Source organism: Ranitomeya imitator, chromosome 10, assembly GCF_032444005.1.
Source record: "Ranitomeya imitator isolate aRanImi1 chromosome 10, aRanImi1.pri, whole genome shotgun sequence".
NCBI lineage: Eukaryota > Metazoa > Chordata > Amphibia > Anura > Dendrobatidae > Ranitomeya > Ranitomeya imitator.
In genome coordinates, this window is record NC_091291.1 from 62,798,525 (window position 1) to 62,825,441 (window position 26,917).

The window sequence follows — 26,917 nt, forward strand, 5'->3', positions numbered from 1 at the left end:
TGAAAGAAAAAAAATGGGGCTCCGAGCCTGCGCAGTATGACATCCACATGCAGATTGGACGCAGGCATCTTGATACGGGGGCGTCCACATTGACAATCATATTTGTTTTGGATTCGCTGCCACGTACCAGGATATCTGCAGATTTTTTTAACACCCAAAATTCGCAACAAGCTGCGTTTTGAGAGCACATGCAAAATCCTGACGTATACTGATCCTGATACGTCCTGATGCAAACGCAGGTCCATGCGTCCCTATGTTAAATGTAGGGATGCATCAGGATCGGGATGCATCAGGATTGCTACACATCACAACACACCATACCAAAGCGCTAGTGTCAAAGCAGACCCACCCGTGCGGCCACTAACCAGGGGCCACCATGCTATATACAGGCTCCCAATGCATTTTATTAACATTAGCACACTATAACGCATCCTGCTCCCATACAGTTTCATCACTTTCCCATACAGCACGTCCCTTGCTTCCCAGCATGCTCAGTTCCGCATAACGGATCCCTGCACACTGAATCATATGGATCCATGCGTGTCCTGGATCCGTGCTCCATGGTAATTCCAGACGTGTAGCCACGGGTCCATGCGTGTCCATGTCCCTGCGTGTTTTTCAGACGACACAAAACTGCAACAAGTTGCGTTTTTGTGCGTCTGGTAAAATATGCTGACACACGGATCCGTGGAAAAACGGTGACAACTGGATGCACATGCAGGTCCCATCTGTCACCACTGAAAGGCAATGGAGACGTAAACGGATCCGTGTGCATCCATTGTCACACAGATTGTGAAATATGCAAGTGTGAAACCAGCATAACTCTATATAATGATTGGAGCTGTACTAGATCTCACCACAGGCTCTGCCTAAAAACACTTTTATTACTTACTAGATTGTGGCCCGATTCTAACGCATCGGGTATTCTAGAATATGCATGTCCCCGTAGTATATGGACAATGATGATTCCAGAATTCGCGGCAGACTGTGCCCGTCGCTGATTGGTCGAGGCAACCTTTATGACATCATCGTCGCCATGGCAACCATTATGACACCTACATCGATACTGTGCCCGTCGCTGATTGGTCGAGGCGAATTCGCTGCAGACTGTGCCCGTCGCTGATTGGTCGAGGCAACCTTTATGACATCATCGTCGCCATGCTGTGCCCGTGCCCCATGCTGTGCCCGTCGCCTGGCGGCCTCGACCAATCAGAGACGCGGGATTTCCGGGACAGACAGACAGAAAGACAGACAGACAGACAGACGGAAAAACCCTTAGACAATTATATATATAGATTATCCTACCCTCAGCAGCAACAAGTGACACCGTCCATCCTCCTCCCTGTATGTTCCTGTCTTGAATCCACATCAGTCCTGACTAATACTATGATACCAAACAATGTGCTGCGTCCCTCCGCCTATACACACTATATACAGTATATGCCATGGATGAGGCCAGTAAACTATATCTTTATTTGGGATCGTCATCATGTGGGAAAACAAGACCAGTGTTGTGAACTGATTAACCACGAGGGATAAACCCTTTCTTGTATGCAAAGAGCCCAAGACCAGCTGCTGAAGCAATGAACACAGAGCAGCCAACGAACCTAACTAATCCCTGAGGTGATGGCAGATTTCTTTCCAGGAATGATCTTTCAAACGGAAGAGCAGGAACATCCACAGATTCTGGTTCAGGCAACCATATTTCATTTTCCGCTATGAGTCCCATTTTGCACATTAACTCTCTGGCTGCTCTCTCCCCAGCTTGAACTGCTCCATGTACCCGCTCCACTGAGTAGCAGTTTCTGTTCCAGCAAAGTAAAGACTCCCAACGGGCTGCCGAATGACACTTCCATATTGTGTCATGACTCCTGGTGGGAAGTAGGCGGTGTAGCAGCCTCCAGAATATTGTTCCTCACACCAGTTCTTCTCCTCGTAATGTACAGGATGTAATGCTTTGTCAGTGCCTATTACTTTGGCATAGTACTCAGAAATTCTTTTCTTTCTCTCCTCCTTAGTAAGATTTGTAAGGGCAGATGATCTTCTTGATAAAATAAAACCCATAATTGCTGGGGATGAACCATCTGGCTTTGTATCATCTAATGTGATCTCAACTGGAGAGTTTTCATCATCAATAAACATAGCTCCACAGTAATCTAGTTTTCTCCAAAATGCTTCTTTGTAATACATCATGGTCTTTATTACGGATCCCATTGGAAGCCTCTGAATTAACTGATTTCTAATAGGTGGCAAATCAGGGCTAAAATGAATCTTTGTAGTTAAAACTGGTGGTATAGCACTTATAACGTACCGTGCATGATAGACTTCATGGTTTAAGGTTTCCACAATGACAGTTTCCCCAGTCTGATCAAGCCTGACCACTGGGCTCTGTAATTTAACTCGATCCTTCAGAAGCTCCATTAGCTTCTCACTAACCTGCCCAGCACCTCCGACAAACTTCCTCTCTTCATGGCTCCACTGCTGAGTCCTTTCTCTCCCTCCTGTCTATGGTCTCTTCCTTCTTCTCCTCCTGTAACCGCAGGGCTCCTGCGATTATCCTGGGAAGCTGGAGCTCACAGCACACTGTGAGCTCCAAGAAGATGGCGCTGATCTCCTGCCTCTGCTGTGGTGTGGACGGCTCAGGTGTGAACAATGTGCTGAGTCCCTCCGCCTATACACACTATATACAGTATATGCCATGGATGAAGCCAGTAAACTATATCTTTATTTGGGACTAAGGTAACTCAGATCCTGACTCCAGCACTGAAGCATGGCGTAACACTAATGCTTGCAGTCTGGGGGCACTTAAGGGTTAACAATAGGAAGCCTTTTTTTTTCTTTTCCCATCCATCCTGTCCTGTGCTTGTCTGCACCATTTCTCCAGTACTCACAAACAGTCCACAGCTACTTCTCTCCTCACTGCTCCTCCCATATGAATCACAGTCTGATAAGCTGCAGGCTCCAGCCAAGAAAGGAAAAAAAAAAGGAGTCTGCTCACTCACACTGCAGAGCCAACTCCTTTCATTCACAGCAGGGAACCGGCTCTTTGTATAGGCTCGTTCAGGAACGACACATCACTAATCAGTAGCGTAGCTATCGGGAAGGGGGGCTGGTGCGCTGAGGGGGCCCACCTGGAGCTATGCTACTGCACCTGTATTCTGCGGCAGAGCAGGGAGAATCGATCTCCCTGCTCTGCCGCCCAGCCGCTATGGGGCCCCTGAGCAGGCGGAGGGCCCGATGCCAGCAGTGCTCCCCCCCCACCCCCTTGCCGTCATCGGAAGATCAGCTGTAGTGGCGTTTAGCCAATACAGCTGATTGCATTGATGGGAGAAAGAGCACTGCGCTCCCTCTCACATCATACCCTTGTCAGTGTCGGCGTCTGACGTCGCTGACACTGACAGCGAGCGCAATGACATCACTGCCTAGCGCCTGCTGTCAGATCAGTAACAGCGCGGTCGTCTGCTGAGGTTCTCCTCCAGTATTAGGGCGTGTCACCGAGTTGTAATAAAGGTTACCTGGTTAGGGGCCCACTCAGAAGCTTTGCACCCCTGAGCCAAAACCCTAACTACGCCTCTGGTCCTTGTGCATCGCGTCTGCTGCAGTGAGTGCGGCCACATCAGACAGGAGGGATGCAGTCACCTCATAATGCCTCCAGACCAGCAGGAAAGGGGCCCGGTTATCAGGAAGAAAAGAAGTGGTGCCTGAAGTGTGTAAGACATGCTGCCTGCGTGTCTTAATCAGTCCGGGCCCTCCCTCCTTACCTCTGATCACCGGGCCCCTTACACAAGTAAGAGTACTAATGCCCTGATGGTGGCCCTGTCTGCTTCTATAGTGAGGTCATTCTGACATTATTAAGCCTGTGTTTGGGTTAAAACAGATTGAAGAGGCTTGGATACAGTCCTAGGAGACCTTCAAGTACTACTAACATCAAACATCTTTTAAAGATGATTGTAGCACCTGGGATTTGCAGTGAATTTATTTGCTGCTAAATTAGGTTTTGAATAATTTTGATTTTAAAAAAATTAGATAATTTCTAATTACTTACCTTCCCCGCATCCAGTTTTGAATCTACACTGCTGCTCCTGTCTCTGTAGTTTGGCTACAACGATGACGTCATGTCGACCACGCTGCTTCTAATCATTGTGCTCAGTAGCTTGTGTCTGATAGGGGACATGACCGCTGCAGCCAAACAAGCAGAAACCAGGACAGATGCGAAAAGCCAGCGCTGGATCGGTGGAGCAAAAGTAATACTAAGTTTGTTTTGTTTTATAGCTAACTCAGCATTTGGCATAAAGTTTTCTGAAATGTTGCAACCCCTTTCATGTCTGTTAGTATGTCATGGTTGAACCTGACATAGTTTTCTGTCACTTTTCTAAACATTTTGGCATAAGTCTAATAAGCTTCTTGTCTCTCTTTACATTGTTAATTTTTTGGTTTTACCAGCTGTCACTAGAGAAAGCTTAGTGCATATGGATTCATATAGCTACTATATAACTAAATAAGAGTTGTAAAAATCTGTTTGTATCTAGCTTTCCTTAATGGCCCCCCTTAGCTGCAGCTGTAGAAAAATCCTGTGTCTATGTCAGGAAGTAGGAATAGCTGCTCTGGGCCCCATGCTGCTCACTAGAGGAGTCATGCAGTCTGCCTTCATGGAAGGTGAACCATAGTACAGAGGTGTGCTAAGGACCTAGAGACGTCTGTGGGTGCAGTATTGTGACTCAGCACAAGTCATTGGTTCTATGAAGTCATAATATGATTTCTGTTTAATACAATATGCAAATTGCCTCCTCAGAGATAAAAAGGACTTCAACTCTATAGCACCACCTGTTGGAAGCAGTAATCCTACAAGTCACAAACAACCCTTTATGGAGCCTTGCAATATGACTTAGTATAAAAGCCAAATCAGAATCTCAATTTGCAGACACGGTGTTTCGGACTATTGGCCCTTGTCAGTGCAAAGTATGAGAATTGATTTAGCTAGGCGAGAGGCTCTGGACTGAGGCTTAAAGGGTAATGCTTCTCCTTGTGGAGAGTAACATACCGGCTCTGGCATGTCATGGTAAGGAGGCTTATTCACCATGCAATGCTCCTCTGTGAAATTTGATATGCAAATTGCCTCTTCAGAGAAAAAGAGGACTTGAACTTTATAGCGCCATCTTTTAATACAGGGAACTTACTAGCACTGCTTCCAGTGATCGCGGACTCATCAGACTAGTTTTTGTGTTTTTTTAGGCATATATGTTCTTGGTGCACAGGAAATATAAAAAGCTTATTATCTCAATTAAAGGCAACCTGTCACCATGAAAATGCTGTCCAATGCTGTCCAATCTGCAGGATATATAGGTTTGTGAGAAATGATTCAGTATGAGGGCTTGCTCACACTGCCATAGAACATGGCTGCGTGCTATCCAATGTTTTATCAGACAGCACTGGGACCAATGTTATATTGTGGGCAGTGCAGATCAGCAATTATTTTCTCATGATGATTCGGTATGCGAGAACAATTGCAGCAAGTGCCTCCAATCGGATCACGAACACCCATACAAGTTTATGGGTGCATGTGAAACATCGGACTGCTCTCGGATGTCATTCGACAGCAATCTAATTATGGCAGAAGCTGGCAATGGAGGAGATGGAGAAATTACTATCTCTTTCCCCTATGCACCTGTGCTGCAATTGTCTCAGGTAAAAGAATTGGAGCACAGTGCAATGACACTCGGATCACACTCTGACAGAGTTTGAGTGAAGTGTTATTTGTATAAATGGCCCAATTCTCTCACATGAGAGGACCTATGGCAGTGTGACCCAGGCCTAACCAGTGTTTTCTTAATTTAATCCTCTACTCTTTCTGGAATTCTTGGTCCAGTGTGGGCAGGGCTGCCACTAGGAGTTTCGGGGCCCCATACTGGCAACATTTTGGGGGCCCCCTTAAGACTCCGCCCAGGCAACACCCCAGCCCCGCCTCCACCCCTCGAACTGTACACAGCCCCGCCTCCACCCCTCGAACTGTACACAGCCCCACAGCTGTCTCTTGGAAAAACTCCACTTCTCACCAATCACACATTAACAGTTCTCATCCCCAGGTCACACACATAGACAGCAGATTTTGTTTTGGCCAAAAGGTTTTTTTAATCTGCCACAACGACAAGGTAGACTCTTTTGGCTGGGCCCTACTCTACTCTAACTTATTAAACATTTGTTAAAATATGCAATACAATTTAGGTATATTTTTATTTATTTTTCAATTTTTCAAATGACTAATAATACGACATACAAGGAACAAATACCACAACACCATGACCAGACACCATATTATCACCACATAGTGACTTATAATACTATCTACAAGGAACAAATAGAGGCACACCATGTACAGACCACATATTACCACCACAGTGACCGAACAATATCACATACAAGGGACAAATACCACTGCAGCATATACAGACCATATATTACCACAACAGTGATCGAATAAAAGCATATACAAGGAACAAATACCACCACACCATGACCAGACCACATATTACCACCAAATAGTGACCAAATAATAGCACATACTGCTACATACTTAGGCAGTTAACTGGTTCATGCAGCTTTACATGAACACCTGAGCCTTACACTATGGCTGGTCCGAATAACTAAAGCAATTGTTACCATCCACCTCTCGTGTCTCCCCTTTTCCTCATAGTTTGTAAGCTTGCGAGCAGGGCCCTCATTCCTCTTGGTATCTATTTTGAACTGTGATTTCTGTTATGCTGTAATGTCTATTGTCTGTACAAGTCCCCTCTATGATTTGTAAAGCGCTGCGGAATATGTTGGCACTATATAAATAAAATTATTATATTAAATAAAATTATTATTATTATTACATACAAGGAAAAAATACAGCCACACCATGACTAGACAACATATTACCACCACATTGTGACTGAATAGTACAATACTGATCATTAAAAAAAAATACTATCACCATAATTGCCATTATACATAGGAGATCTGTACTTAGTATGCAGTGCCTGTGTACAGGTAATACAGTGGTCACAGGTGCCATTATACACAGGAGCTCTATATATAGTGTCAGTGTACAGGTAATACAGGAATCACCAGTGACATTATACACAGGAGCTCTGTATATATGGTACAGTGTACATGTAATACAGTGATCACTAGTGACATTATACACAGGAGCTCTGTATACAGTATACAGTGTATGGTCTCAGTGTACAGGTAACACACTGACTCACCAGTGACGTCTCTAGCTGAAGTCCTTCATCTTTGCGTTTCTTTTTAATCCAGCGTAGACCGCCATCACTTCTTTCAGCCAGGACTCGTCTCTGCATAAAATAACACAGTTATCTAGAGCACCGCTTCCAGAGCACATTCCCCACTTTTTCCCTTTCTCCTACACATCTGAATACAGACGTTCACCCACCATTAATATATAATTGGTTATTATGCAGCCCACCATTCCAAATATAAATTATAATCCGCCACTGTGCGCCAACTATCTGTACATAACCACTTTCCCTATTTAATATATAAATTAATTAGCACCTGTACTCTTTCCCCCAATTTATTACCAGTCACTTTATCCTCAACGACCCCACTATGCACCTCCCACTCTAACCCTTACCCCGATTCATTATAGTTACATGCCCCTTCTGCCTCAATTCATTGTCATGTCTTCTCTCTCTCTCCCACTCTCTATTCATTATCAACTGCTCTTCCCCACCCTCAAAATTCCATTATTTTCTCTCCCCCACCTTCAATACACCATTTGCTCTCCACACCCCCACCTTCAATTCAATTGCCGTCTCCTGTCCCTCACACTCACTTGATGTGCAGTCACCATCACCACCACTTCATCATTTGAAGTCCACCTTACTTCATCATTTAGTCCCCTATCCCCCTTCTTTTCATCTGCAGTCCCCCTTACTTCATCATTTGCAGCCCCCTATCATTTCATCATGTGCAGTACCCCCTCAAACACAATTCATCATCTGCAGTCTCCATCACTCCCACATCATCATTTGTAATCCCCATCACCCCCACCTCATTTCCAGTCCCCATCACCCCTGCATCATTTGCAGTCCCCATCATCATTTGCAATCCCCATCACCTCAACATCATCATTTGCAGTTGACATCACCCCCACTTCATCATTTGTAGTCCCCATCATCCCCACATCTTCATTTGCAGTCCCCATCACCCCCACTTCATCATTTGCAGTCCCCTATCTCCCTTCACTTCATCTGCAGTCCCCCTTACTTCATCATTTGCAGCACCCTATCATTTCATCATGTGCAGTACCCCCTCAAACACACTTCATCATCTGCAGCCCCCTATCATTCATCATGTGCAGTACCCCCTCAAACACACTTCATCATCTGCAGCCCCCTATCATTTCATCCTGCGCAGTGCCCCCTCAAACACACTTCATCATATGCAGCCCCCTATCATTTCATCATCTGCAGCCCCCTATCATTTCATCATGCGCAGTGCCCCCTCAAACACACTTCATCATCTGCAGCCCCCTATCATTTCATCATGCGCAGTGCCCCCTCAAACACACTTCATCATCTGCAGCCCCCTATCATTTCATCATCTGCAGCCCCCTATCATTTCATCATTTGCAGTGCCCCCTCAAACACACTTCATCATCTGCAGCCACCTATCATTTCATCATCTGCAGCCCCCTATCATTAAATCATGTGCAGTACCCCCTCAAACACACTCCATTATCTGCAGTCTCACTCCCCCCCCACCTCCCCCAATTAAAAAAACAAAAATGTTTTTTATACTTACCTCAGTCGTTCCCGGGGCGTCTAGTGTTTTCAGCAGTGAAGCAGCAGCTAGAATGTATGGGCTGCTGAGAGGACCTGACAGGAGCCCCTACATTCTAGTACATTCACTACTGAGACGGCTAGAATGTATGGGCTGTAGTCAGGACCTGCCGGGAGCTCATACATTCTAGCTACAGCCGAGCAGGAGCTGCGCAGCCGACTAGGTTAGACGGCCGTGCACAGCTTCAAAAAGGCTCCCGGGCCCCAGCGCTGATGTGTGCGCCGCAGTGCACAGTATTTTAGTGCATGATGGGGCCCGATCAGTAGAAGCACAACAGTGGGGCCCCGGATCTGCGGGCCCCTCTGTGTACAGCTGCTGACCGGGCCCCATACAGTAGTAAGGACAGTAATGCCCTGATGGCGGCCCTGAGTGTGGGGTACTTTCAGTGACTGACAGCTTTCTGTTTATATGCATGCAGAGATATGTTAGTCACTGATAGTACCACCCACTGGGCCGAAAATTCCAGAAAGAGCAGAGGATTAAATGATGAAAACAAATTATACTGAATCTTTTTTTCACAAAACTACACATCAATCTTACATAGTAACATAGTAACATAGTTAGTAAGGCCGAAAAAAGACATTTGTCCATCCAGTTCAGCCTATATTCCATCATAATAAATCCCCAGATCTACGTCCTTCTACAGAACCTAATAATTGTATGATACAATATTGTTCTGCTCCAGGAAGACATCCAGGCCTCTCTTGAACCCCTCGACTGAGTTCGCCATCACCACCTCCTCAGGCAAGCAATTCCAGATTCTCACTGCCCTAACAGTAAAGAATCCTCTTCTATGTTGGTGGAAAAACCTTCTCTCCTCCAGACGCAAAGAATGCCCCCTTGTGCCCGTCACCTTCCTTGGTATAAACAGATCCTCAGCGAGATATTTGTATTGTCCCCTTATATACTTATACATGGTTATTAGATCGCCCCTCAGTCGTCTTTTTTCTAGACTAAATAATCCTAATTTCGCTAATCTATCTGGGTATTGTAGTTCTCCCATCCCCTTTATTAATTTTGTTGCCCTCCTTTGTACTCTCTCTAGTTCCATTATATCCTTCCTGAGCACCGGTGCCCAAAACTGGACACAGTACTCCATGTGCGGTCTAACTAGGGATTTGTACAGAGGCAGTATAATGCTCTCATCATGTGTATCCAGACCTCTTTTAATGCACCCCATGATCCTGTTTGCCTTGGCAGCTGCTGCCTGGCACTGGCTGCTCCAGGTAAGTTTATCATTAACTAGGATCCCCAAGTCCTTCTCCCTGTCAGATTTACCCAGTGGTTTCCCGTTCAGTGTGTAATGGTGATATTGATTCCCTCTTCCCATGTGTATAACCTTACATTTATCATTGTTAAACCTCATCTGCCACCTTTCAGCCCAAGTTTCCAACTTATCCAGATCCATCTGTAGCAGAATACTATCTTCTCTTGTATTAACTGCTTTACATAGTTTTGTATCATCTGCAAATATCGATATTTTACTGTGTAAACCTTCTACCAGATCATTAATGAATATGTTGAAGAGAACAGGTCCCAATACTGACCCCTGCGGTACCCCACTGGTCACAGCGACCCAGTTAGAGACTATACCATTTATAACCACCCTCTGCTTTCTATCACTAAGCCAGTTACTAACCCATTTACACACATTTTCCCCCAGACCAAGCATTCTCATTTTGTGTACCAACCTCTTGTGCGGCACGGTATCAAACGCTTTGGAAAAATCGAGATATACCACGTCCAATGACTCACCGTGGTCCAGTCTATAGCTTACCTCTTCATAAAAACTGATTAGATTGGTTTGACAGGAGCGATTTCTCATAAACCCATGCTGATATGGAGTTAAACAGTTATTCTCATTGAGATAATCCAGAATAACATCCCTCAGAAACCCTTCAAATATTTTACCAACAATAGAGGTTAGACTTACTGGCCTATAATTTCCAGGTTCACTTTTAGAGCCCTTTTTGAATATTGGCACCACATTTGCTATGCGCCAGTCCTGCGGAACAGACCCTGTCGCTATAGAGTCACTAAAAATAAGAAATAATGGTTTATCTATTACATTACTTAGTTCTCTTAGTACTCGTGGGTGTATGCCATCCGGACCTGGAGATTTATCTATTTTAATCTTATTTAGCCGGTTTCGCACCTCTTCTTGGGTTAGATTGGTGACCCTTAATATAGGGTTTTCATTGTTTCTTGGGATTTCACCTAGCATTTCATTTTCCACCGTGAATACCGTGGAGAAGAAGGTGTTTAATATGTTAGCTTTTTCCTCGTCATCTACAACCATTCTTTCCTCACTATTTTTTAAGGGGCCTACATTTTCAGTTTTTATTCTTTTACTATTGATATAGTTGAAGAACAGTTTGGGATTAGTTTTACTCTCCTTAGCAATGTGCTTCTCTGTTTCCTTTTTGGCAGCTTTAATTAGTTTTTTAGATAAAGTATTTTTCTCCCTATAGTTTTTTAGAGCTTCAGTGGTGCCATCCTGCTTTAGTAGTGCAAATGCTTTCTTTTTACTGTTAATTGCCTGCCTTACTTCTTTGTTTAGCCACATTGGGTTTTTCCTATTTCTAGTCCTTTTATTCCCACAAGGTATAAACCGCTTACACTGCCTATTTAGGATGTTCTTAAACATTTCCCATTTATTATCTGTATTCTCATTTCTGAGGATATTGTCCCAGTCTACCAGATTAAGGGCATCTCTAAGCTGTTCAAACTTTGCCTTCCTAAAGTTCAATGTTTTTGTGACTCCCTGACAAGTCCCCCTAGTGAAAGACAGGTGAAACTGCACAATATTGTGGTCGCTATTTCCTAAATGCCCAACCACCTGCAGATTTGTTATTCTGTCAGGTCTATTAGATAGTATTAGGTCTAAAAGTGCTGCTCCTCTGGTTGGATTCTGCACCAATTGTGAAAGATAATTTTTCTTGGTTATTAGCAGAAACCTGTTGCCTTTATGGGTTTCACAGGTTTCTGTTTCCCAGTTAATATCCGGGTAGTTAAAGTCCCCCATAACCAGGACCTCATTATGGGTTGCAGCTTCATCTATCTGCTTTATCTATCTTCTCAGCTTCTGCTCTATAACATGGTGCCTGCAGATTGTACTATATTTTCATGATGGCAGGCTCCCTTTAAACCTTTTCTGCCATCAGATGTACTATTTCATCCATGTGACCTGGGCCCTAATTCCCATGGACAGAATAGTATGTCTAAGCGATCGGCTGCGAACACGGGGGTGATCGCGGCCGGGTGTCAGCTGATTTTCACAGCTGACACCCGGCACTAAGTGCCAGGAGTGGTCACGGACCGCTCCCGGCACTTTAACCCCTGGAACACACCTGATCTCTGTCATGGAGACCCGATGTTGTCATGACGACATCCGGGTCTCCAGACATGAGAGACTTCCTGTCATGCGCAGTGCATGTCAGGAAGTCTCTCAGTGTCAGTGTATAGAACCTGCAGCTCTTACAGCTTCTATAGCATGCAGATCTGCATCCTATAGAACAGACCTGGGCAAGATGCGGCCCGCGGGCCGCATCCGGCCCGCCTGACGGTTGTAAACGGCCCGCCGCCCGAGGCACCGCTCGGCTCCCCTTCCCTTGCCGCCCGCCGCCCCTGGCACCGCTCGGCTCCCCTTCCCTTCAGCCACGCCTGCGCCTGTGCGCCCTGCATTCAAACTCCTGTCCGCTGAGAGGCGCTGACCGCCGCTGGCACTTCCGCATCAGGGAAGCGCCAGCAGCAGGTGACGTCCCTCAGCATGACACATGCTGCTGCTCTGCTCCGTTGCGCCGGACGCCGGTGTTCTGTGTGGCACTGCAGCGCTGTACTGAGGTCACTTGTGGAGTCGGACGGTGCCGGTGGTCGGTGGTAAGGGCTCTGGGTTATCTGCTCCTCAGTACTTGCGCACTGGGTCATCTGCTCCGCTGTACTTGGGCTCTGGGTTATCTGCTCCTCAGTACTTGTGCTCTGAGTTATCTGCTCCTCTGTACTTGTGCTCTGGGTTATCTGCTCCTCTGTACTTGTGCTCTGGGTTATCTGCTCCTCAGTACTTGTGCTCTGGGTTATTATCTGCTCCTCAGTACTTGTGCTCTGGGTTATTATCTGCTCCTCAGTACTTGTGCTCTGGGTTATTATCTGCTCCTCAGTACTTGTGCTCTGGGTTATTATCTGCTCCTCAGTACTTGTGCTCTGGGTTATTATCTGCTCCTCAGTACTTGTGCTCTGGGTTATCTGCTCCTCTGTACTTGTGCTCTGGGTTATCTGCTCCTCAGTACTTGTGCTCTGGGTTATTATCTGCTCCTCAGTACTTGTGCACTGGGTTATTATCTGCTCCTCTGTACTTGTGCTCTGGGTTATTATCTGCTCCTCAGTACTTGTGCTCTGGGTTATTATCTGCTCCTCAGTACTTGTGCACTGGGTTATTATCTGCTCCTCTGTACTTGTGCTCTGGGTTATCTGCTCCTCAGTACTTGTGCTCTGGGTTATCTGCTCCTCTGTACTTGTGCTCTGGGTTATCTGCTCCTCAGTACTTGTGCTCTGGGTTATTATCTGCTCCTCGGTACTTGTGCACTGGGTTATTATCTGCTCCTCTGTACTTGTGCTCTGGGTTATTATCTGCTCCTCAGTACTTGTGCTCTGGGTTATTATCTGCTCCTCAGTACTTGTGCACTGGGTTATTATCTGCTCCTCTGTACTTGTGCTCTGGGTTATCTGCTCCTCTGTACTTGTGCTCTGGGTTATTATCTGCTCCTCTATACTTGTGCACTGGGTTATTATCTGCACTAATGAAATCTGGACATTATTGGGGCACTAATGAAATCTGGACATTATGGGGGCACTAATGAAATCTGGACATTATGGGGCCTGGACAATCTCTGCATTGTTTAACATACTGTTTGTTCATGAAAATATAGCATATGTATACTACAGTATTGGGTAAAAATTAGTTAATTATATTAGTCCGGCCCTCTAAAACCATCCAAATTTCTCATGTGGCCCCATGGCAAAATTAATTGCCCACCCCTGCTATAGAAGCTATCAGCCTGCACAAAATGAGTGTCCCATAGTGGGAAACAGTGTAAAACTAAAAATGAATTATAAAAATATATTTTTAATAATTGTAAAAATATTTTAAAAAGTAGTAAAAAATAATAAGAAGAAAAACAATATTTATTCCATCAATAAATTAATATTTGAATAAAAAAATCTAAACAATAAAAGTACATATATTCAGTATTGCCGCGTCCGTAACAAACCGACCTATAAATCTATCCCACTAGTTAACCCCTTTAGTGAACACCATTAAAAAAAACAAGGCAAAAAACAATGCTTTATCATCATACCGCAGAACAAAAAGTGGAATAACACGCGATCAAAAAGACGGATATAAATAAACGTGGGAGCGCTGGAAACGTCATCGTGTCCCCCAAAGAACAAGCTGCCATATAGCTCCATCACCAGAAAAATATAAAAGTTATAGCTGTCAGAATAAAGCAATGCAAAAATAATAATTTTTTTATATAAAATAAATTTTATTGTATAAAAGCGACAAAACATAAAAAAATATATAAATGAGGTATCGGTGTCATCGTACTGACCCGAAGAATAAAGCTGCCTTATCAATTTTACCACATGAGAAACAGTATAAATGCCCCCCAAACGAAATTAATGAATTGCTAATTTTTGTACGCTTTGTCTCACAAAAATTGGAATAAAAAGCATCAAAAAATTTCATGTGCCAGAAAATGGTACCAATAAAAACATCAACTCGTTCCACAAAAAACAGACCTCACGTAACTCTGTGGGCCAAAATAAAATATGGAAAAATTATAGCTGTCAAAATGTGGTGATGCAAAAACTATGTTTTGCAATAAAAAGCATCTTTTAGTGTGTGACAGCTGCGAAACATAAAAACCTGCTATAAATAGTAAATCAAACCCCCCCCCCCTCACTCCCTTAGTTAGGGAAAAATAATAAAATTAAAAAATATATATTTTTTTCCATTTTCCCATTAGGGTTAGGGTTGGGGCTAAAATTAGGATTACGGTTACGGTTGGGATTAGGGTTAGAGTTAGGATTAAGGTTAAGGGTGTGTTTGGGTTAGGGTTGGAGTTAGAATTGGGGGGTTTCCACTGTTTAGGCACATCAGGGGCTCTTCAAACGCGACATGGCGTCTGATCTCAATTCCAGCCAATTCTGCGTTGAAAAAGTCAAAAGGTGCTCCTTCCCTTTGGAGCTCTGCCATGCATCCAAACAGTGGTTTGCCCACATGTATGGGGTATCATCGTACTCAGGACAAATTGCACAACAACTTTTGGGATCCAATTTATCCTGTTACCATTGGGAAAATACGAAATTGGGGACAAAAATATCATGTTTGTGGAAAAATATGATTTTTTTTTATTTTCACACCCACGTGCTATAAACTTTAGTGAAACACCTTGGGGTTAAAAGTTCTCACCACACATCTAGATAAGTTCCTTGGGGGGGGGTGTAGTTTCCAAACTATGGTCACTTGTGGGGGGTTCCCACTGTTTAGGGTTTCCACTGTTTGCGGGCTCTCCAAACGCGACATGGGGCCCGCAGACCATTCCATCAAAGTCTGCATTCCAAAAAGTCACTACTTCTCTTCGGAGCCCCGACGTCTGCCCATACAGTAGTTTTCTCCCACATATGGGGTATCAATGTACTCAGGACAAATTGCACAACAACTTTTGTGGTCAAATTTCTCTTGTTACTCTTGGGAAAATAAAAACTTGGGGACTAAAATATCATGTTTGTGGAAAAAATATTTTTTTATTTTCACGCCCGGGCACTATAAACTTTAGTGAAACGCCTGGGGGTTCAAAGTTCTCACCACACTTCTAGATAAGTTCCCTGGGGGTCTAGTTTCCAAAATGGTGTCATTTGTGGGGTGTTTCCACTGTTTAGGCACATCAGGGGCTCTCCAAACGCAACATGGCGTCTGATCTGAATTCCAGCATTGAAATGTCAAAAGGCGCTTCTTTCGTTCTGAGCTCTGCCATGCATCCATACAGTGGTTTACCCACACATATGGGGTATCAGCGTACTCATGACAAATTGCACAATAACTTTTGGGGTCCTGTTACCCTTGGAAAAATTAAAATTTTGGGTGAAAAGATCATTTTTTGGAAAAAATATGATTTTTTTAATTTTACAGCTCTATGTTATAAACTTCTGTGAAGCCCTTGGGGGTTCAAAGTTCTCGCCACACATCTAGATAAATTTCTTGGTGGTCTAGGTTCCAAAATAGTGTCACTTGTGGGGGGTTTACACTGTTTAGGAACATCAGGGGCTCTCCAAATGCGAAATGGCGTAAGATCTCAATTCCATGTAATTTTGCATTGAAAAAGTCAAACGGCGCTCCTTCCCTTCCGAGCTCTGCTATTCGCCAAAACAGTGGTTCCCCCTTACATATGGAGTATCAGCGTACTCAGGACAAATTGCACAATATCTTTTGGGGTGCAATTTCTCTTGGAAAGAAAAAGAAAATTTGGATCTGAATTAATTTTTTTGTGAAAAAAAGTTAAATGTTCATTTTTTAAAAAATATTCCAAAAATTCCTGTGAAGGACCAGAAGGGTTAATAAACTTTTTGAATGTAGTTTTGTGCACCTTGAGGGGTGCAGTTTTTAGAATGGTGTCACTTTTGAGTATTTTCTATCGAAGGCTACTTTCACACATCAGGTTCTTGACGCCTTGCCGATTCCGGCGTCGCGCCGCAGCGCCAGATCCGGTGTAATTTGAGAAAACCGGAAGGAACGGATCTGGTTCTTCGCTGGATCTGACCATCGGATCTGGCATTAAAAAAAACGGATCCATTCCTTCTGGTTTGCATCCGTTTTTTCCGGTTTTTCATCCGGTTTTTGACGGATCCGGTTTTTAAAAACACCCCTGGGAGGCTCCAAAATATGATTGGCCTCCTGAAAACTATATATACAGTGTTCCTACAACCCATCTGTGACAGGTTGGAGAGGAACAAGTGTTTGGAGAGCAAGATGGATGTCATTATTGCGAATATTCTAAAGAACAACGTGGATTTCATTGTGGAGGCGAATCGCTTGAAAACAATTGTTCTGGAGAAGAAGCGAGAGAGACAACGCATCATGCGTTTGCGGATCCACCCCATCACTGCACAGAGAATGACACGTGGGGTGTTTTCTACACTGTACATGGAGCTACGAGGAGACCCAGAGAAATTGTTCTCATGTGCAGATGAAAGCAGAGAACTTTGATCTATTGGTGGACCGAATTGGACATCTAATCCGAAGGAGTGATACGTATTGCCGATTCTCTATTTTACCGGCGGAGCATTGGATGGTCACTCTTCGGTAAGCCATTTTTATTGTATGTACTCCTGTAGCACACTTTAATGTTTTTGCTGGTGTTTTTTTTAGAATACTTTTTAGTGATGTTTTTTATAGTATCTCCTACTGCCTTTATAACTGTAATGTTATAGCTGTGATTTTGTAGTAATTTTTGCCATGCTTTTATTCACAGATTCCTTGCAACTGGAGAATCCCTTTCGTCACTCCATTTCCAGTTCAGACTTGAGATTTCCACCATCTCTGGAATTGTCAAGCACACTTGCCGTGCACTGTGGGACTCTTTTGCACAGTGAATTTATACCACATCCCACAATGGAGAGTTGGTTGGAAGTAGCCAAGAAATTCCAGCAAGTGTGTCAGTTTCCCAATTGCTTGGACACAGTGGACGGGAAACATATCTGCATTGTGAAACTGGCTGTTGTGGCTCGGAATATTTCAACGATAAAAAATACTTCATCATTGTGCTGATTGCCATCCCCGATGCGGAGTACAAATTTATAGCGGTGGATATTGGGGCATATGGCCGCTCAAATGATTCCCAAGTTTTCAAACTGTCTGCAATGGGGCGTCATTTGTTTGGATACACCTTTCATTCTCCCCCTCCCCCCAAGACCACTGCCTCAAATCTCCGGGCCACCAATGCCTTTTGTTTGTGTTGGGGATGAAGCGTTCCAACTATCGGAACGCCTACTGAAACCCTACTCCAGCAGTGGATTAACGCAAACTAAAAGAATTTTTAACTACCGCCTCACACGCGCACGGAGAACGGTGGAGTGCGCTTTTGGGATTTTGACCGCCAAATGGAGAGTTCTACTGACAGCTATAAACTAGAAGACTGACACTGTTGATGAGGTGGTGAAAGCCTGTGTTGTCCTGCACAATTATGTGATATGCACGGAACAGATTTCCATTGAAGACCAGTCTGAAGAAACCACCTTGGCTGATTATAACAACATTACGTATAGAAGTTCTGTGGCAGTTTCCCGAATGAAGCACCAATTCGCAGAATATTTTATTTCACCTGAAGGAAGAATAGACTAGCAGGATGAGAGAGTTTGAACAATTGGTCTTGGACCTTGTAACCTTATTTTTCCATATAGTACCCAAGTTGTGTACCGCTTTGTGTTTCTACCTAAGAATTTAACCTTTAATTACCAAATTTGTTTACCGGTTGGTGTTGTACCCAAAATATTTTACCTTCTTTTACCCAAGATGTGTACCTGTTTGGGTTGTACCCAAAGTATTTTACCTTCTTTTACCCAAGTTGTGTACCTGTTTGGGTTGTACCCAAAGTATTTTACCTTCTTTTCCCCAATTGTGTACCTGTTTGGGTTGTACCCAAATTATTTTACGTCTAACCAATAAACCTTGTTTAACCCAACTTATTTAACTATACCTTATAAATAAAATACAAATTTGGTTTAAACAAAACAATTTTATTACTCATTTTTTGGCATAACAAAAATAAACTTTTATAAGTTTGAATAAGTCAGGGTGGAGATATTGCTGGAGGGGTTATCAGATTGGGACACTTCGACAGTGGGAGTGTGGAGAGAGGAATGTATTGGTGGTGAAGGATCAGTAGGTAGCGGTGAAGGGGTGGAGAAAGCAAGTGAACGGGTGGACAGGAAACTGGTAGTTGGATTAGGAATTTGGTATGATGGAGGGGTGTAGCTGATGGATTGTGAGGCAGAAGAGGTGATGGGTGGAGAAGAGGGTTGGGTTACTGACAAGACGGGTGAAGGAGACTGGTGGTAGTGGGCAGGGAGAGGAGGCGCGGAAGATGTTGGGAACTGGTATGGGGGCGTGTTCGTACTGGTCAGGTTGGTGTGACGGGGCATCGGCGGGATGCTGGTACTGGCCTGGATGGTGGGGCTGGGCACGGGCGGGATGCTGGTACTGGTCAGGATGGTGGGATGGGGCACGGGCACAATGTTGGTAATGGTGAGGTTTCTGGGACTGGGCATGGGCAGGATGCTGGTACGGGTCAGGAGGATGGTAGTGGCTGTAGTGAGGGACAGTGGCTGAAGGGGGGCAGGTGCAGGAGGGGGGCAGGTGTGGTGACTTGGGAGGTCACGAGTGCTAGAGCAGAGTGGCATGATTCCATTACTTGCATATGCTGATCAGGAGATAGCTTATCCATGCGTACCGACCGGAAAAAAGTGTGGTTCGGTGACTGACTTGCCTCTGAATGCATCCATAGCAGAAGTGTATGCAACTCGAGAATGCTTTTAGTTATTAAATTAAAACCTGCAGCTAGTTGCTCGGACAAAACTTTGAGACAGTTCTAGAAGGATGCATTCAGGTGTAAGAACTCGGGCGCATAGCTCTGTACCTGACCTCTCTGCCGCTGCCGCCCCGAAGTCACAGGTGTACTAGAGGTGCAGCAGCAGAGGGATGGGGTACAGGAAAAGATATATCCTCACCAGCAGATTCATGCAATGGAGCCGGCCAGGATACTCCAGCGCTGGTGGATGGTACCGAGGGATCAGATGTGTGGGAAGGTGCAGAGGGGCCAGGACTGTCGAAGTGTCCCTCGGTGGCAGACTCCTGAGGGATCACCCCAGAAGGGTTCAACTCAGCTGCAGGCTCCCGACGGTGCTGTGGAACAAAGAGAAAAAAAATATAATTAATATACTGATATTGCATGGCCCTGGCTGAAACAGCCAAAAAAGGGTCAGACATGTAAAACATTGGTTATTAAATGTGGTGGGTAATATTTACCTTCGGCTCACCATCGTTGACCTCAGGAACGACAGGGCTTGGGCATATTTGTATCTGCTCCTGCGTCCTCCAGAACCACTCGGGGCCCACATCTCTTTGTTGAACTCCTTCTCAAAGCGATCCCTAATCGACCAACCACCGCTTGACAATCCTCTTGCCTGTAAAAAAAAGGAGAAACACAAATTGGTTAGGATACAATACTTTGAATCCATCAACATAACTGAACTGTGTATACTTACGTGCTTGATTCTGGGCCCGAACATCGAGGTCCTCCCAGTTGTCTACCAGCTGTTGGCAGACTTGCTCCCAGAGTCGACGGGTCACTATGACATCAGCATGGCGGCGGTCACCCATGTTCCACAGCAGCTCCCTGTCTCTGATCAGATTGATGAGGAGGTCAATATTTATCCCGACCTCCTGACCATCCGAATCAGGAGCACGCTGTGAAGCCAGTTAAAAAAGGACAAAAAAAATTAAATTAGATTCAAAACAACATAAACAAAAAAAAATGCTGCTGCCCGCACTCTCACGCTGACGACCCTGGGAGCCACTCAGAGGACCTCTGGATCGAGCACCAGAATCCGAACACTGGAAGAAAAATATCATAAAAATTATGCACTTTTAGGTAGGCTTTTTATGTGTTGTGTGCATTCTGATATCTATAATTATCATTCTGTATATGTTGTGTGATGTCTGTAATGATCTGTTTTATGTGTTGTGTGCATTGTTCTTTCTGTAAGGATCTTTTGCTTTTATGTGTTGGGTGTATTGTGAGGTTGTGGTTCCGCGATGCATGAAAGAATAATACCAATTGCGATCCCACTCCAGGTCTCTCTCCACCCCTTCGGTCTTCTTCTGGAAGCACCTCTTCTGCTAAAGCAGCAGCGGCTTCCTGCAAAAATGCAAGATTAATAAATACATTAATATATATAGACACAGAGAGAGAGAGAGAGAGAAAAAAAAATCAATAAAAAAATATATTTACCTCAGTGCGCTGCCGATGCGGGGGAGGGCTCCCAGAAGAAGACATGGCTGATGGCTGGCTGGCAGACAGGCTCTCTGCTGGCAGGCAGGCTCTCTGGCTGGCAGGGTAGGCTGTTGTGAATTCTGTTGTCAAGCTCCCTCCTGTGGTCATGAATGGTACTTCGGCTGGTTCTGTCCATGGACTTCCTCTGGTGGCTGTGGGTGGAGCCGCTGTTTCTGAGTTTCCTTCCACAGGTGGCAAGGTTAATTCGTTAGCTGGCTGCTCTATTTAACTCCACTTAGATCATTGCCCCATGCCAGCTGTCAATGTTCCAGTATTGGTCTAGTTCGCTCCTGGATCGTTCTGGTTACCTGTTTACTCCAGCAGAAGCTAAGTTCCTCTTGCTATTTTCTTGTTTGCTATTTTTCTGTCCAGCTTGCTATTGTGAATTTTGTCTTGCTTGCTGGAAGCTATGGGATGCAGAGTGGCGCCTCCGCACCGTGAGTCGGTGCGGAAGGTTTTTTTCTTCCTGCACACTCTGCGTGGCTTTTTGTAGGTTTTTGTGCTGACCGCAAAGTGACCTTTCCTATCCTCTGTCTGTTCAGTAAGTCGGGCCTCTCTTTGCTAAATCTATTTCATCTCTGTGTTTGTGATTTTCATCTTAACTCACAGTCAATATATGTGGGGGGCTGCCTTTTCCTTTGGGGAATTTCTCTGAGGCAAGGTAGGCTTTATCTTTCTATATTTAGGGCTAGCTAGTTCTGAGGCTGTGACGAGTTGCATAGGGAGCGTTAGGAGCTATCCACGGCTATTTCTAGTGTGTGTGATAGGATTAGGGATTGCGGTCAGCAGAGTTCCCACTTCCCAGAGCTTGTCCTGTGTTATTGTAACTATCCGGTTTTTCCGGGTGCTCTTAACCACCAGGTCCATTATTGTCCTAACCACCAGGTCATAACAGTACAGCTGGCCCAAAGTATTAATGCATCTCAATAGAGGGATAAGAGAAGTTCTGAGACCATTTTTTTTTCTTTGCAGTGTGTTTTGTCTCTTTTTTCCCCTTTACCTCTGGGTGGTTCAGGACACAGGTGTAGACATGGACATTCAAGGTCTGTCCTCTTGGATGGATAATCTCACTGCGAGGGTACAAAACATTCAAGATTTTGTGGTTCAGAATCCGATGTCAGAGCCTAGGATTCCAATTCCTGATTTGTTTTTTGGGGATAGATCTAAGTTCCTGAATTTCAAAAATAATTGCAAATTGTTTCTTGCTTTGAAACCTCGCTCCTCAGGTGACCCTGTTCAACAAGTAAGGATCATTATTTCTTTGTTACGTGGCGACCCTCAAGACTGGGCATTTTCCCTTGCGCCAGGAGATCCGGCATTGCGTGATGTTGATGCGTTTTTCCTGGCGCTTGGATTGCATTATGACGAACCAAATTCAGTGGATCAGACAGAGAAAATCTTGCTGGCTCTGTGTCAGGGTCAGGATGAAGCGGAGATATATTGTCAGAAGTTTAGAAAGTGGTCTGTGCTCACTCAGTGGAATGAGTTTGCCCTGGCAGCAATCTTCAGAAAGGGTCTCTCTGAAGCCCTTAAGGATGTCATGGTGGGATTTCCCATGCCTGCTGGTCTGAATGAGTCTATGTCTTTGGCCATTCAGATTGATCGACGCTTGCGTGAGCGTAAAGCTGTGCACCATTTGGCGGTATTATCTGAGCATAGGCCTGAGCCTATGCAATGTGATAGGACTTTGACCAGAGCTGAACGGCAAGAACACAGACGTCGGAATGGGCTGTGTTTTTACTGTGGTGATTCCACTCATGCTATCTCCGATTGTCCTAAGCGCACTAAGAGGTTCGCTAGGTCTGCCACCATTGGTACGGTACAGTCTAAATTTCTATTGTCCGTTACTCTGATTTGCTCTTTGTCATCCTATTCTGTTATGGCATTTGTGGATTCAGGCGCTGCCCTGAATTTGATGGACTTGGAGTATGCTAGGCGCTGTGGTTTTTTCTTGGAGCCCTTGCAGTATCCTATTCCATTGAGAGGAATTGATGCTACGCCTTTGGCCAAGAATAAGCCTCAGTACTGGACCCAATTGACCATGTGCATGGCTCCTGCACATCAGGAGGATATCCGCTTTTTGGTGTTGCATAATCTGCATGATGTGGTCGTTTTGGGGTTACCATGGCTACAGGTTCATAATCCAGTATTGGACTGGAAATCTATGTCTGTGTCCAGCTGGGGTTGCCCGGGGGATACATGGTGATGTTCCATTTTTGTCAATTTCGTCTTCCACTCCTTCTGAAGTTCCGGAGTTTTTGTCGGATTATCGGGATGTATTTGATGAGCCCAAAGCCAGTGCCCTACCTCCTCATAGGGATTGCGATTGTGCAATTAATTTGATTCCTGGTAGTAAGTTTCCTAAGGGCCGATTGTTCAATTTATCTGTGCCAGAACACGCCGCTATGCGGAGTTATATAAAGGAATCCTTGGAGAAAGGCCATATTCGCCCGTCGTCATCACCGTTAGGAGCAGGGTTCTTTTTTGTGGCCAAGAAGGATGGTTCTTTGAGACCTTGTATTAATTACCGCCTTCTTAATAAAATTACAGTCAAATTTCAGTATCCTTTGCCGCTGCTGTCTGATTTGTTTGCTCGTATTAAAGGGGCAAGTTGGTTCACCAAGATAGATCTTCGAGGGGCGTATAATCTTGTGCGTATTAAACAGGGCGATGAATGAAAAACAGCATTTAATACGCCCGAGGGCCATTTTGAGTACCTGGTTACGCCATTCGGGCTTTCCAATGCTCCATCAGTATCTCAGTCCTTTATGCATGACATCTTCCGAGAGTACCTGGATAAATTCCTGATTGTGTATTTGGATGATATTTTGGTCTTTTCGGATGATTGGGAGTCTCATGTGAAGCAGGTCAGAATGGTGTTCCAGGTCCTTCGTGCAAATTCCTTGTTTGTGAAGGGGTCAAAGTGTCTCTTTGGAGTTCAGAAGGTTTCATTTTTGGGTTTCATTTTTTCCCCTTCTACTATCGAGATAGACCCTGTTAAAGTCCAGGCCATTTACGATTGGACTCAGCCGACATCTGTGAAGAGCCTGCAAAAGTTCCTGGGCTTTGCTAATTTTTATCGTCGCTTCATCGCTAATTTTTCTAGTGTTGCTAAACCGTTGACTGATTTGACTAAGAAGGGTGCTGATGTGGTCAATTGGTCTTCTGCGGCTGTGGAAGCTTTTCAGGCGTTGAAGCGTCGTTTTTCTCCTGCCCCTGTGGTACTTCGGCTGGTTCTGTCCATGGACTTCCTCTGGTGGCTGGGGGTGGAGCCGCTGTTTCTGAGTTTCCTTCCACAGGTGACGAGGTTAATTCATTAGCTGGCTGCTCTATTTAACTCCACTTAGATCATTGCTCCATGCCAGCTGTCAATGTTCCAGTATTGGTCTAGTTCGCTCCTGGATCGTTCTGGTTACCTGTTTACTCCAGCAGAAGCTAAGTTCCTCTTGCTATTTTCTTGTTTGCTATTTTTCTGTCCAGCTTGCTATTGTGAATTTTGTCTTGCTTGCTGGAAGCTCTGGGATGCAGAGTGGCGCCTCCGCACCGTGAGTCGGTGCGGAAGGTTTTTTTCTTCCTGCACACTCTGCGTGGCTTTTTGTAGGTTTTTCTGCTGACCGCAAAGTGACCTTTCCTATCCTCTGTCTGTTCAGTAAGTCGGGCCTCACTTTGCTAAATCTATTTCATCTCTGTGTTTGTGATTTTCATCTTAACTCACAGTCAATATATGTGGGGGGCTGCCTTTTCCTTTGGGGAATTTCTCTGAGGCAAGGTAGGCTTTATTTTTCTATCTTTAGGGCTAGCTAGTTCTGAGGCTGTGACGAGTTGCATAGGGAGCGTTAGGAGCTATCCACGGCTATTTCTAGTGTGTGTGATAGGATTAGGGATTGCGCTCAGCAGAGTTCCCACTTCCCAGAGCTTGTCCTGTGTTATTGTAACTATCAGGTCTTTCCGGGTGCTCTTTACCAACAGGTCCATTATTGTCCTAACCACCAGGTCATAACAGTAGGCTCTCTGCTGGCAGGCAGGCTCTCTGGCTGTTTGGGTAGGCTCTCTGGCTGCCAGGCAGGCTCTCTGGCTGGCAGGGTAGGCTCTCTGGCTAGCAGGCAGGCTTTTTTCTGGCAGGGTGTTGGCTCTCTGGCTGGCAGCATGGCTGGAAATGAGTGAGGGTCCCAATTGCATTGTTTTATATATGTGTCCTGGGGCAGGCCAATAGGTTCTGAGCATTAAAAAAACAGATCTGGCCACCGTATCCGCCTTTTGCCGTGTCCGGTGCATTCCGGCATCCATAGACATACATTGCAGCGAAAAGCCGGAAGAGCCGGATCCGGCCCTTCCAGCTTTTTCGCCGCAGACAAAAAACGTTACTGTAGACGTTTTTTCCAGACAGCGGAATCAAAATGTTCGCCGGATCTGGAAAAAAATGGAAGGAACACTGGGCCATGTGGCGATATAGACCCCTCAAAGTGACTTCATATGTGATGTGGTCCCTAAAAAAAAAAAGGTGTTGTAAAAATGAGAATTCTCTGGTCTAATTTTAACCCTTATAGCTCCCTAACAAAAAAACTAAATGTTGTTGCAAAATTGTGCTGATGTAAAGTAGACATGTGGGAAATGTTACTTATTAAGTATTTTGTGAGACATATCTGTGTGATTTAAGGGCATGAAAATTGAAAGTTGGAAAATTGTGAAATTTTCTAAATTCTCCCCAAATTTCTGTTTTTTTTCACAAATAAACGCAAGTAATATTAAAGAAATGTTACCACTATCATGAAGTATAATATGTCACGAGAAAACATAGTCAGAATCCCCGGGATTCGTTGAAGCCTTCAAGAGTTATAACCTCATAAAGGGACAGTGATCAGAATTATAAAAATTGGCCTGGTCATTTAACCAAAAATTTTTACCAAGCACTCCCTCTTTAGTTTTGTATTCATTAAATGAGTGTATATACTCATGTAATATAGTGTGAGTATATAAATATACTCGCATACTGCTGCTTTCTCTGGTGTCGTGTGCCGTTCTTCTCCTCTTCTCACTGATGTCACTGCACTGCTGACTATCCAGGTTACGCTGTGCTCTGCATGACCCATAAGTTACTTTTACAGTGTAAGCCTATGGTGCGCCAGATCGAAGCCGCATAGGCTTTCATTGTAATAGAGACTTCTAGCTCTCACAAAGAGCATGGAGTGATGGCTAGTCGCAACTGCGGTGATGTGACTGAGAATCGGGAAAAACGGCACTGGACATCAGAGAAAGCGGCAGTAGGTGAGTGCATTAATACACTAACACTACATTGCATACATACAGTGGGGCAAAAAAGTATTTAGTCAGTCAGCAATAGTGCAAGTTCCACCACTTAAAAAGATGAGAGGCGTCTGTAATTTACATCATAGGTAGACCTCAACTATGGGAGACAAACTGAGAAAAAAAAATCCAGAAAATCACATTGTCTGTTTTTTTAACATTTTATTTGCATATTATGGTGGAAAATAAGTATTTGGTCAGAAACAAAATTTCATCTCAATACTTTGTAATATATCCTTTGTTGGCAATGACAGAGGTCAAACGTTTTCTGTAAGTCTTCACAAGGTTGCCACATACTGTTGTTGGTATGTTGGCCCATTCCTCCATGCAGATCTCCTCTAGAGCAGTGATGTTTTTGGCTTTTCGCTTGGCAACACGGACTTTCAACTCCCTCCAAAGGTTTTCTATAGGGTTGAGATCTGGAGACTGGCTAGGCCACTCCAGGACCTTGAAATGCTTCTTACGAAGCCACTCCTTCGTTGCCCTGGCGGCGTGCTTTGGATCATTGTCATGTTGAAAGACCCAGCCACATTTCATCTTCAATGCCCTTGCTGATAGAAGGAGGTTTGCACTCAAAATCTCACGATACATGGCCCCATTCATTCTTTCATGTACCCGGATCAGTCGTCCTGGGCCCTTTGCAGAGAAACAGCCCC

At 44.6% G+C, this 26,917-nt stretch overlaps 1 protein-coding gene and 1 pseudogene across 1 annotated transcript in view; one reads left to right on the top strand and one right to left on the bottom strand.

The window, feature by feature from the left end:
• IL11 (interleukin 11) overlaps positions 1 to 26,917 on the top strand; it is a 145,328-nt gene that overhangs the window by 63,843 nt on the left and 54,568 nt on the right. The gene's annotated exons all lie outside the window — the stretch shown is intronic.
• LOC138651543 (amine oxidase [flavin-containing] B-like) lies at positions 1,498 to 20,960 on the bottom strand (annotated as a pseudogene).